The following is a 13,480-nucleotide window of genomic DNA, read 5'->3' as shown; positions in this document are numbered from 1 at the left end:
CCTCATTCCCCACATTTTAGCAACCATCAGTTTGTTCTCTGTATTTATGGGTCTGTTTCTGCCTTTTTTTTGGCTTATATGTTTTTTAGATTCTACGTTTAAGTGAAATCATATGGTATTTGTTTTTAGGAGAGAAAGACCTTTGGTGTAGGTAATAGGTACATAAATTTAAATCTGAAGAATTTACTAGTATGGTACCTCAGGTTCTTTCTTTCCCTTGTCTTTAACTCTGAGATGATTTGCAAGATATCTGTCTGTCTGTATATGTCTGTCTATCTCCATGCCCAGCATGGAGCCCAATGTAAGGCTTGAACTCAGGACTCTTGAGATCAAGACCTGAGCTGAGATCACGAGTTGGACACTTAACCAACTGAGCCACCCATGTGCCCTGATTTTTAAGAAATTTTAAATAGAATAGACATGTTTAAAAAACCCAAAACTTTAGGAGCAACAGGTAGTTTAAAATTTGTTTTAAATATCACAAAAGGAGGGGAGCCTTGTAGGCTCAGTCTTTAGACCATGCAACTTCTAAACTTGGGGTTGTAATTTCAAGCCCCACATTGGGTGTAGAGATTACCTAAAAATAAAATCTTGAAAAATTTTACAAAATATAGTATTTTCATTTAGAAAGAAGTAAAATTCTTTGCACCTGCTTTCTTCCTTTTTTCCTAAATTCTAAATTCTTCAGCAGACATAATCATGGTTAACAGTTTAGAGTAATTTTTCCAAGTTTTTTTTTTTTTTTTTAAGATTTTGTTTATTTATCTGTCAGAGGCACACCGAGAGAGGGAACACAAGCAGGGGGAGTGGGAGAGGGAGAAGCAGGCCTCCCATGGAGCAAGGAGCCTGATGTGGGGCTCTATCCCAGAACCCTGGGATCATGACCTGAGCCGAAGGCAGATGCTTAATGACTGAACCACCCAGGCGCCTCTCCAAGCTTTTTTCTGGTGCATTTACAAATCTCTGCACACACACAGCAGTAAGGGAAACCTCAGGGATTTACTATTTCATAAAATGTTGACTTACACAGAAGGAAGTCTAATGGAGCTTTCAGAAGCTTTCAGTGATAATCAAACTATGCTTCATAGCACTATCTTTACCTTAGTTCCTGCGGAGTTCTCTGTTTTCTGGTAATTTGTTTTTTTTTTTGATTCTCATGCAGTTTGTGTTCAGTACATTGTCGATTCTGATCTAGGTTGCCTCCTCTCATTCCCAAGCTTTTCTTTCTAACCTAGATTTCCTCCTCTGTGATCAGGGAACTCCCTATCTTATCAGTCTGTTCTTGGATCATTTATCTCCTTTCCTTATCTGAAATTGGACAATTCTTAGAGGCTACCAAGTTCTCTGTAGTTGTTCTCCAGGGTGTGGCAACTTTTTTTCCTTTTTCAGGACCAGGAAATGGGTAGATGTTCTCCTTGCTTTTCTCTTGCCTCATCTAGACGGTTAATACTCCCTTCTCCAGGTTAATACTCCCTTCTCCAGCTAACGTCTGTCCTTTGCGATTGATTTCTCTCATCTTTCCCAGTTAATGGTATTGCTCTCATTCATTGATATTGAAGTTTGTAGTTATAAATTTAAGTTCTTCTCATGTCGACACTCATAGTAAGATATTCATATTTATATGGATGAGTCATCCAAAACCTTGGCCTCTCAGTTTCTTTCTTTTTTTAAATTAACATATAATGTATAATTTGTTTCAGGGATACAGGTCTGTGATTCAGCAGTCTTACACAATTCACAGCGCTCACCATAGCATATACCTTCCCCAGTGTCCATAGCCCAGCCACTGCAACCCTCCCAGCCGCCTAAACGCCAGCAACCCTCTGTTTCTCGTATAGCTTGTTTTCCTCTCTGGTTTTGTCCTATTTCATTTTTTCCTCTCTTCCCTCATGGTCCTCTGCCTTGTTTCTTAAATTCCACATATTAGCAAGATCATATGATAATTGTTTTTCCCTGATGGACTTATTTCGCTTAGCATAATAGCCTCTAGCTGTATCCATGTCACTGCAAATGGCAAGTTTTCATTTTTTGATGACTGCATAATATTCCATTATATATATATACACCACATCTTTATCCATTCATCTGCCAATGGACATCTAGGCTCTGTCCATAGTTTGGCTATTGTGGACATTGCTGCTGTATACATTGGGGTGCATGTGCCCCTTCAGATCACTACATTTGTCTCTTTGGGGTATATACCCAGTAGTGAGATTGCTGGGTCATAGAAAAGCTGTTTCCAACTTTTTGAGGACTCTCCATACTGTTTTTCAGAGTGGCTGCACCAGCTTGCATTCCCACCAACAGTGTAGGAGAGTTTCCCCTTTCTCCACATCCTCACCAGCATCTGTCATTTCCTGACCTGTTAATTTTAGCCATTCCGACTGTATGAGGTGGAGTCTCATTGTGATTTTGATTTGTATTTCCCTGATGCCAGGTGATGTCGAGCACTTTCTCATGTGTCTGTTGGCCATCTGGATGTCTTCTTTGCAGAAATGTCTGTTCATGTCTTCTGCTCATTTCTTGATTGGATTATTTGTTCCTTGGGTGTTGAGTTTGGTAAGTTTTTTATAGATTTTGGATACTAGCCCTTTATCTGATATGTCATTTACAAATGTCTTCTCCCCTTCTGTCAGTTGTCTTTTGGTTTTGTTAACTGTTCCTTTGCTGTGCAAAAGCTTTTGATCTTGATGAAGTCCCAATAGTTCATTTTTGCCCTTGTTTCCCTTTCCTTTGGTGATTTCCCTAGGAAGAAGTTGTTGCAGCTGAGGTCGAAGAGGTTGCTGCCCATATTCTCCTCAAGGATTTTGATGGAGTCCTGTCTCACATTGAGGTCTTTCATCCATTTTGAGTCTTTTCTCGTGTGTGGTGTAAGGAAATGGTCCAGTTTCGTTCTTTTGCATGTGGTTGTCCAATTTTCCCAACACCATTTGTTGAAGAGACTTTTTTCCATTGGACATTCTTTCCTGCTTTGTGAAAGATTAGTTGACCATAGAGTTGAGTGTCAATTTCTGGGCTCTGTGTTCTGTTGCATTGATCTTAGTGTCTGTATTTGTGCCAGTACCATACTGTCATGATGATTATAGCTTTGTAATAGAGCTTGAAGTCTGGAATTGTGATGCCACCAGCTTTGCTTTTCTTTTTCAACTTTCCTTTGGCTTTTTCAAGTCTTTCCTGGTTCCATACAAATTTTAGGATTATTTGTTCCATTTCTGTAAAAAAAGTGGATGGTATGTTGATAGGGATTACATTAAATGTGTAGATCACTCTAAGTAGCATAAACATTTTCACAGTATTTGTTTTTATAATCCTTGAGCATGAAACATTTTTCCATTTCTTTGTGTCTTCCTCAGTTTCTTTATGAGTATTCTGTAGTTTTCTGAGTACAGATTCTTTGTCTCTTTGGTTAGATTTATTCCTAGGTATCTTAAAGTTTTGAATGCAGTTGTAAATGGGATTGAGTCCTTAATTTCTCTTTCTTCTGTCTTGGTGGTGTGTAGAAATGCAACAGAACAGATTTCTGTTCATTGATTTTTTTTTTTTTTAAAGAATTTTTAAGGATTTTATTTATTTATTTGACAAAGGGAGAGAGAGATCACAAGCAGGCAGAGAGGCAGGCAGAGAGAGAGGGGGAAGCAGGCTCCCTGCTGAGCAGAGAGCCCGAGGTGGTGCTCGATCCCAGGAACCTGGGATCATGACCTGAGCTGAAGGCAGAGGCTTAACCACTGATCCACCCAGGCGCCACTGTTCATTAATTTTATATCCTGACACTTTACTGAATTCTTTTATGAATTCTGCCAGTTTTGGGGTAGAGTCTTCGGGTTTTCCACATAAAGTATCCTATCATCTGCAAAGAGTGAGAGTTTGACTTCTTTGCCAATTCGGATGCCTTTTTTTTTTTTTAATGAGAGAGAGAGCATGAGGGGGGGGAGGGTCAGAGGAAGCAGCAGACTCCCTACCGAGCAGGGAGGCTGATGTGGGATTCAATCTTGGGACTCCAGAATCATGACCTGAGCTGAAGGCAGTCACTTAACCAACTGAGCCACCCAGGCGCCCTTGGATGCCTTTTATTTCTTTTTGTTGTCTAATTGCTGAAGCTAGGACTTCCAGTACTATGTTGAATAGCAGTGGTGATAGTGGACATCCCTGCTGTGTTCCTGACTTTAGGGGGAAAGCTCTCAGTTTTTTCCCCATTACAAATGATATTTGCTGTGGGTTTTTCATAGATGGCTTTTATGATATTGAGGTATGTACCTTTTGTCCCTACACTGTGAAGAGTTTTAATCAAGAAAGTATGCTGTACTTTGTCAGATGCTTTTTTTTTGCCTCTATTGAGAGGATCATATGGCTCTTGTCCTTTCTTTGATTAATGTATCACATGGATTGATTTGCAGTGTTGGACCACTCTTGCAGCCCAGGAATAAATTCCAGTTGGTCTGGTGAATAACCCTTTTAATGTACTGTTGGATCCTATTGGCTAGTATTTTGATGTGAATTTTCATATCCATGTTCATCAGGGGTATTGGTCTGTAATTCTCCTTTTTGATGGGGTCTTTGTCTGATTTTGGGATCAGGGTAATGCTGGCCTCATAAAATGAGTTTGGAAGTTTTCCTTCCATTTCTGTTTTTTGGAACAGTTTTGGAACAATAGGTATTAATTCTTTAAATGTTTGGTAGAATTCCCCTGGGAAGCCATCTGGCCCTAGGCTCTTGTTTATTGGGAGATCTTTGATTGCTACTTAAGTTTCGTTGCTGGTTATGGGTCTGTTCAGGTTTTCCGCTTCTTCCTGGTTCAGTTTTGGTAGTATATATGTCTGTAGGAATGCATCCATTTTTTCCAGATTGTCTAATTTGTTGACATACGGTTGCTCATAGTATGTTCTTACAATTGTTTGTATTTCTTTAGTGTTAGTTGTGATCTGTCCTCTTTTATTCATGATTTTATTCATTTGGTCTGTTCTCTTTTCCTTTTGATAAGTCTGGTCAGGGGTTTATCAATCTTATTAATTCTTTCAAAGAACCAGCTCCTAGTTTTCTTGATTTGTTCTGCTGTTCTTTTGGTTTCTGTTTCCTTGATTTCTGTTCTGATCTTTATAATTTCTCTTCTGCTGTGTTTAGGCTTTCTTTGCTGTTCTTTCTCCAGCTCCTTTAGGTGTAGGGTTAGGTTGTGTATTTGAGACCTTTCTTTTCTCTTGAGGAAGGCTTGTATTGCTATATACTTTTCTCTTTTGGACCTCCTTTGCTGCATCCCAAAGGTTTTGAACAGTTGTGTTTTCATTTTCATTTGTTTTCATTAATTTTTAAAACTCTTCTTGGGGCGCCTGGGTGGCTCAGTGGGTTAAAGCCTCTGCCTTCAGCTCAGGTCATGATGCCAGGGTCCTGGGATTGAGCCCCACGTCAGGCTCTCTGCTTGGCAGGGAGCCTGCTTATTCTCTTTGCCTGCCTCTCTGCCTACTTATGGTCTCTGTCTGTCAAATAAATAAATAAAATCTTTAAAAAAAATAAAATAAAATTCTTCTTTAATTTCCCAGTTGACCCATTCATTCTTTAGTAGTATGTTCTTTAGTGTCCATGTATTTGAGTTCTTTCCAGCTTATGTGATTGAGTTCCAGTTTCAAAGCACTGTGGTCTGAAAATATGTAGGGAATGATTCCAGTCTTTTGGTACTGGTTGACACTTGATTTGTGACCCAGGATGTGATGTATTCTGGAGAATGTTCCACGTGCTATAAAGAAGAATGTGTATTCTGTTGCTTTGGGATGGATGTTCTGAAAATATCTGTGAAGTCCATCTGGTCCAGTGTGTCATTTAAAGCCTTTATTTCCTTGTTGGCCTTTTGCTTAGAAGATCTGTCCTTTTCAGTGAGGGGCGTGTTAAAGTCCTCTACTATTACTGTTTATTGTCAATGTGTTTCTTTGATTTTGTTATTAATTGGCTTATATAGTTGGCTGCTCCCATGTTAGGGACATAAATATTTACAATTATTAGTCTTCTTATTGGATAGATCCTTTAAGTATAATATGGTGTCCTCCTTCATCTTATTATAGTCTTTGGTTTAAAATCTAATTTTTCTGATGTAAGGATTGTCACCCCAGCTTTCTTTTGATGTCCATTAGCATGGTAAATGGTTTTTCCACCTCCTAACTTTAAATCTGGAGGTGTGTTTGGGTAAAAAATGAGTCTCTTGTGACATCTGGAGGTGTGTTTGGGTAAAAAATGAGTCTCTTGTGTTTTTTTTTAATCTACTCTGATACCTTGTGTCTTTTGTTTGGGGCATTTATCCCATTTACATTCAGGGTAATTATTGAAATATATGAATTTAGTGCCACTGAATTGCCTGTTAGGTGACTTACTATATATTGTCTCTATTCCTTCCTGGTCTGTGTTATTTCTAGGCTCTCTCTTCGCTTAGAGGTCCCCTTTCAGTATTTCTTGTAGGACTGGTTTGGCAATTGCAAATTCCTTTGGTTTCTGTTTGTTCTGGAAGCTGTTTATCTCTCCTTCTATTTTCAGTGACAGCCTAGCTCAATATAATATTCTTGGCTACATGTTTTTCTCCTTTAGTACCCTGAATATATCATGACTGTTTTTTCTGGCCTTCCAGATCTCTGTGTATAGGTCTACTGGAAGTGTAATGTTTATGCCATTGTAGGTTTGAGACCTCTTGTCCTGAGCTGCTTCCAGGCTTTTCGCTTTGTCTCTGAGATTTTAAAGTTTTACTGTTAGATGTCAGGGTGTTATCATATTTTTACTGATTTTGAGGGGAGTTCTCTGTGCCTCTTGGATTTTGATATCTGTTTATTTTCCCAAATTAGGGAAATTCTCTGCTGTAATTTGCTCCAATATACCTGCCCCCCCTTCTTCTTCTGGGATCCCAATTATTCTAATATTGTTTTGCTTTATGGTATCACTTACCTCTTTAATTCTCGCTCATGATTCAATAGTTGTTTATCTCTCTTTTTCTCAGCTTTTTTATTCTCTATCATTTGGTCGTCTATATCACTAATTCTCTCTTATGCGTCATTATCCTCTCAGTTAGAGTCTCCATTTTTGACTACACCTCATTTCATTGATAGCCTTTTTGATTTCGATTTGGTTAGATTTTATTTCTCTAGAAAGGGATTTTCTAATATTTTCTATGCTTTTTTTTTTTACATCCAGCTAGTATCTTTACAGTCGTCACTCTGAACTCTAGTTCCAACATCTTACTAATGTCCATGTTGATTAGTCCCCTGGCAATCAGTACTGCCTCCTTTTTTTTTTTTTTTTTTTTTTTTTTGAGGTGAATTTTTCTGTTTTGTCATTTTGTCTGGAGAAGAACAGATGAACAAAAAACCAAAGTGCTACAGAAAAATGACCCCAGAAAAATATACACTAAACAAATCAGAAGAAATGGGTGAGAGGTGAGGGCAGAGGGAAAAAAAAAAAGAAGACTGTGATTAGGCTGGTGAATAGAATAGAGCCACACACTAGATTTTAGGTGTAAAAATGAAAATTAAAAAGATTTTTAAAAAGGAATTGATGAGGTGATAAGTTGGTTGAAAAAAGAAAGAAACATTAAAAAAAAAAAGGGAAGAATATGATCAGGCAGGTGAATACAACAAAACCATACACTAGATTTAGGGTATATTTTGGTCTGTTAGAAGAATCTGCATCCCAAAATTTTAAAGAAGGAAAATATATGCATATAAAAATTAAGGGTAAATGCAATGAAGGGATAGAGTATGACTGTAAAATAGTAATTAAAATAGATTTTTAAGAAAGGATTGATGAGAAGTTGGTTGAAAAAGGAAAGAAGTATAATTCTGACATGTCTTCTCCTGAGGTAGAATTGCACCACCCTTGCCAGGGGCCAGGTAAGTAATCTGCTTGGGTTTGCTTTTGGTAGCTTTCATTCCCTGAAAGCTTTCTGTACAGCTTTGGGGGATGAGAATGAAAATGGCGGCTTCCCAATCCCTGGCCCTGGGGAAGCCAAGAGCTCAGGGCCCTGCTTCTCGGTGCATCCACAGAGAAAAGCAGTCAGTCTCTCCTGCCTCCCTACTCTCTAGTTGCATTCTGTGCTCACCTGGCCTATGACCAAGTATTTCTGTCTGAGGCACATGACCCCGTTTGGAGTCTCCAAACTCAGCAGATTCCTGTGGTGCACTCCCATGCCGCTCCTCACTGGGGAGAAAGGGGAGTCTCCCTCAGATCTGCCACTTGTAGGGTCCCTGCCGGAAGAGCAGTGGTCCGACTGTGCCAGGAATCACGGATTATGGCAACCTGAACTGAGAGCCTGCTCCTTAGGCTCTATCTTTGCAGTTGGCTTCCCTGCTCTGATACCTGGGAGCTCTGCCGTACTCAGGTACCCTCAGTCTTTCTGTGACCCCTAGAGTCCTGACACTGTTCCAGTGAGGCCCCTACACCCCCACCCCACATGGCCTCTGTGTAGCCACTGGAGTGACGTCTCTCACTGGAACAGACTTCTGAAAGTTCTGATTTTGTGCTCCTCTATCACTTGCTGGGAGCCAGCTGACAGAGGCTCCCTCCCCAGTTGTTTATCTTTCCGTATATTGCCTTAGATTGACTTCTCTGCATGTCCGACCTTCCAGAAAGTAGCAGTTTTTCTGTTCATAGAGTTGCTCCTATTCTTTTCTTCAGTCTCCTGTTGAGTTCACAGGTGTTCAGAATAGTCTGATAACTGTCTAGCTGAATTCCTGGGACTGGAGGAAATTTAGGTCTCCTACTCCTCTGCCATCTTGGAGCCCATCCGTGGCTTCTCGATTTCTTGATGTCTTTATCTGCGGTAATCATTTTCTTTACTTTCCTTTATCCATATACTTCCTGATCACATACTGGACCCTCGTCCTTATCAATACCAGAAATGATACCACTTTTGAAATCTTAATGTTAAGCAGTCTGTTGTGTTCTTTGCCCACCTCCACCTATTCTGCTCAAGTTCACTACTACAGTTTTTGGACCTATCAAGACTTATCCCTTGATTCTATAATATCCTCACTGTTTTTCCCATTAGCCTCCTCTTTAGGCTCAGGCCTAGGTTTCTATCACCCAGTATTTGGTTGCTTCTTTGCACATGCTCTTGGTTCTTTAGTTTCTCCTTACTTGGGTAAATTCTGCTTCCTTCTTTTTGCTAGGAGATAGAATCTAATTGCTTAGTCCCCATTGCTCCATCCAGACAGTTACTCACTTACTCCCCATGGCTTCATCTGGACAGTTACTTGCTTCCTCTTTGCTGGAGAAAATCACCCAGCTGAGTTCCAATTTAAATTCATAATCATAAACCTTGGCAGTTTTACTAGGTTTAGTTAGTGGATATATAACCCTTGCATTGAGGTTTATAGGGTGTAATTGGGAAAAACTTTTTTCCCTTATAGCCTGTTTAACACTTCCCTGGCACTGATTCTTTTCCTGCCTTTATATAGGTTCAGAGTCCCCAGGTCACCTCAAGTTTTTTTTTTTTTAATTTTTTTTTTTTTTAAATTTATTTAACCGACAGAGATCACAAGTAGGCGGAGAGGCAGGCAGAGAGAGAGAGGGGGAAGCAGGCTCCCTACTCAGCAGAGAGCCCGATAAAGGGCTCGATCCCAGGACCCTGGGACCATGACCTGAGCCGAAGGCAGAGGCTTAACCCACTGAGCCATCCAGGCGCCCTGACCTCAAGTTTTAAAAACAATCTAATTTTGGGAGGGAAAGATTTTATTTATTTTAGAGAGCGAGAGAGAGTGTATGCACATGTGTGTGTGCAAATGGGGGAAGGGGCAGGGAGAGAGAGAATCTCAAGCCAACTCCTTGCTGGGTGGAGAGCCTGACATGGGGCTTGATTCTAGAACCCTGAGATCATGACACAAGCCGAAATCCAGAGTCAGATGCTAAACTGTCTGAGCCACCAGGCACCCCAGTTTCTTTTTTTCCCCCCTAAGGTTTTTATTTTAATTTGAGTTAGGTAACACATAATATTATATTAGTTTCAGATCTGTGATACAGTTATTCAACAATTCAGAACATCACCTGGTGCCTGTTGCAATAAGTACATGTACTTTTTTTTTTTTTTTTTAAGATTTTATTTATTTGAGAGACAGAGTGAACAAGAAAAAGAGCACATGAACAGAAGCAGAGGGAGAGGGAGAAGCAGACTTCCAGCTGAGCAGAGAGCCCAATGTGGGGCTCAATCCCAGGACTCTGAGATGATGAGCTGAGCCAAAACCAGATGCTTAGCTGACTGAGCCATCCAGGCGCCCCCATTCTTATCTTTTCATTTACTTTTTTTGTTGTTGTTGTGTGACTTTATTTTTTATAGGGTTATATTAGTTTTAAGTGTACAATATAGCAATTCAATAATTCCATACATGCTCCAGGGCAGGTGCACTTCTTAATCCCCATTACCTCTTTAACTCATTCCCCAACCCTCCCTCCCCTCTGCTAATCAAGAGTTTGTTTTCAATAGTTAAGAGTCAGTTTCTTGGTTCATCTCACTCTTTTTTTCCCCTTTGGTTATTTGTTTTGTTTCTTAAATTCCACATACGCGTGAAATCTTGTGGTGTTTGTCTTTCTCTGATTTATTTCGGTTAGCATTGTATTCTCTTAAGTCCATTGCTAACCATTGTATTCACTAACTCCATGTCATTGCGAATGATAAGATCTAATTCTTTTTTATGGCAAAATATTCCATTGTGTATATATACCACATCTTCTTTATTCATTCATTAATCCTTATCTTGGCTATTATAAATAATGCTGCTATAAACATAGGCATGCATATATCCTTTTGAATCACTGTTTTTGTATTTTTTGGGTTAATACCCAGTAGTGCCATTGCTGGATCATGGAGTAGTTCTATTTCTTTTTTTTAAAGATTTTATTTATTTATTAGAGAGGGAGGGAGAGAGCGAGCATGAATGGTGGGTAGGGGCAGAGGGAGAAGGAAAAGCAGACTACCCACTGAGCAGGGAGCCAATGTGGAAGTACAATCCCAGAACCCCAGGATCATGACCCAGGATCATAAGGCAGACACTTAACCAGTAGAGCCTTCTAGGCACCCCAGGGTAGTTCTGTTTTTAACTTTTAAGGACTCTCCGTACTGTTTTCCAGTGACTGTACCAGTTTGCATTCCGGCAGTCTAATTTCAATAATTAAAATGTCAAGTATTGTTTAACATTCCAAACCTCATTTACATATAAGGTTTTTTCCTTCCTTAGTTGGGCCTGCCTCAGGCTTGGAAAGAGTTGGTTAAGATGGACATTGCAGTTGTTTCCACCTTTTTTTGTTGCAAACAATGCTGCAGTTAATATCCTTGAGGAGGCAGAATAGTTCATAAGTTGAGCATGGGTTCTGGAGGTTTGAATCCCACCTCTGCTTTATTATCTGTGTAACCTTAGGCAAGTTACTCAGGCTTCCTATACCTCAGTTTCCTCTGTAAAACTGGGATAATAATAGTCTCTGCTTATTGGATGCCTGCGTGGCTTGGTTGGTTATTTGTCTCTTGATCTCAGATCAGCTCTTGGTCTCAGGGTTATGAGTGTGAGCCCCTCATTGGACTCCCTGCTGGGTGTGGAGCCTGCTTAAAATAATAGTGTCTGCTTGATAGTTTAATATGTAGATTAAATATAGGTTTTTATGTAGAACTCTTAGAATAGTGCTCAATAAATATATCATAAATAGATTTTTGCATATATATAAATCTAGATGATTAAACTTTTAAAATAGTGATTTTTGTAATTGTTTGTGAATACCAATAAATAAGTTTTCCTCTGATATAACTCATTTATTTTTTATCTATTTTTTGCTTTTTTCTTTTTCTTTTTTCTTTAAGATTTGTTTATTTATTTGACAGACAGAGATTGCAAGTAGGCAGAGAGGCAGGCAGAGAGAGAGGAGGAAGCAGGCTCCCTGCTGAGCAGAGAGCCTGATGTGGGGTTTGATCCCAGACCCTGGGATCATGACCTGAGCTGAAGGCAGAGACTTTAACCCACTGAGCCACCCAGGCGCCCCTATTTTTTGCTTTTTCTTATATTATTTACAGTCACATAACATAAATCTTTTTTTTTTAAGATTTTACTTTTTTATTTGACAGAGATCACAAGTAGGCAGAGAAGGAGGCAGAGGGGAGGGGGAAGGAGGCCCCTTGCTGAGCAGAGAACATGATGTGGGGCTTGATCCTCGGACCCTGGGATCATGATCTGAGCTAAAGGCAGAGGCTTTAACCCACTGAGCCACCCAGGCACCCCACATAACATATATCTTGGTGGTTAATTATACTGATATGTTCTAATAATGCTACTGCTCACCAAATTTTACACATAGGAGCCCCTCTAGCATTTTTTGTATTTATGTGGGGAACTGATTAAGTATAGTCTATGAAGGCTTAAGGTTTTTGGCTCCTGATACCTATGTAAGTAAAAATATGTACTTTATGATATACTGTGGCTTAATTAACAATGATAATGATGGTAACAGTTGAGCAATAATAATAATAATGTCCATTCTTGTATGGTGTCTACTAGTTCAGAGCTTAATGTTTGCAAGGTGCTCTCAGATCCATATCACTAATAATTCTGTGTGTTTTAACCCCTTGCAGTTAACTTAGCAAATTCACGTGTATGATTAATTTCTCACAGTAACTCTGAAATAGGTAAGGTAAACAATCTTATTCCAGTATAATTAATAAAAGTGAGGCTGAGTGATTTGCTAAAGATTGCATAGCTGGTAACCAGTAGAGCCAGACTTGAAACTAACTTCTTAATTTAAGTTTCTGTATGAGAACACTAATGACTATGTTATGTGTTCCTGGATATCAGTGGTTCTCAGTCAGAGGTGATTTTGACCTGAAAGGGACATTTGAAAGTGTTTGAAGATATCTTTGGTTGTCATAACCAGGGTGGGGGAATGCTATTAGCATCTGGTGGGTAGAAGCCAGGGAGACTGTTAAACATCCTGCAGTGTGTATGAAAGTTCCTTACAATAAAGAATTACCTGGCTTAGGGGCACCTGGGTGGCTCAGTGGGTTGAGCCTCTGCCTTCCGCTCAGGTTATGATCTCTCAGGGTCCTGGGCTGGCATTGGGCTGTCTGCTCAGTGGGGAGCTTGCTTCCCCCACCCCCCCGCCTGTCTTTCTGCCTGCTTGTGATATCTCTCTCTCTGTCAAATAAATAAATCTTTAAAAAAAAGAATTATCTAGCTTATAATGTCAAGAGTACTAAGGTTGAGAAACTATGTTGTACAGTGATCATTGATGACCTAGGATTAAGACTGTAAATTTTTGTTTCTTAAGATTTTAACTGATAAATAGCAGATTTACTTCAAACTTCATTTTCTTCGTATCTTCAACTTTTCTTAGATTCAGGTTGTAAAGCTCAACAATACTCTACAAGCAAAATTTATACCCTCAATCAAGAGAAAATGAAGATAGGATGAGATTGAAAATTAGAACAAATCTGCTACTTATCATTAAAATCTTCCAAAGGAGGCCTTAAGTTTATTATTAT

The 13,480-nt window shown here is 39.4% G+C and overlaps 1 protein-coding gene across 5 annotated transcripts in view; it reads left to right on the top strand.

Annotated features, from left to right (window-relative positions):
- The window catches only part of APAF1 (apoptotic peptidase activating factor 1), an 87,453-nt gene that overhangs the window by 11,854 nt on the left and 62,119 nt on the right, over positions 1–13,480 (top strand). The window lies entirely within an intron of this gene.

Source organism: Mustela erminea, chromosome 6 (genome assembly GCF_009829155.1).
Source record: "Mustela erminea isolate mMusErm1 chromosome 6, mMusErm1.Pri, whole genome shotgun sequence".
Lineage (NCBI taxonomy): Eukaryota > Metazoa > Chordata > Mammalia > Carnivora > Mustelidae > Mustela > Mustela erminea.
Note: the sequence above shows the minus strand (reverse complement) of the source record. Positions and strands in the feature narration are given on the sequence as shown.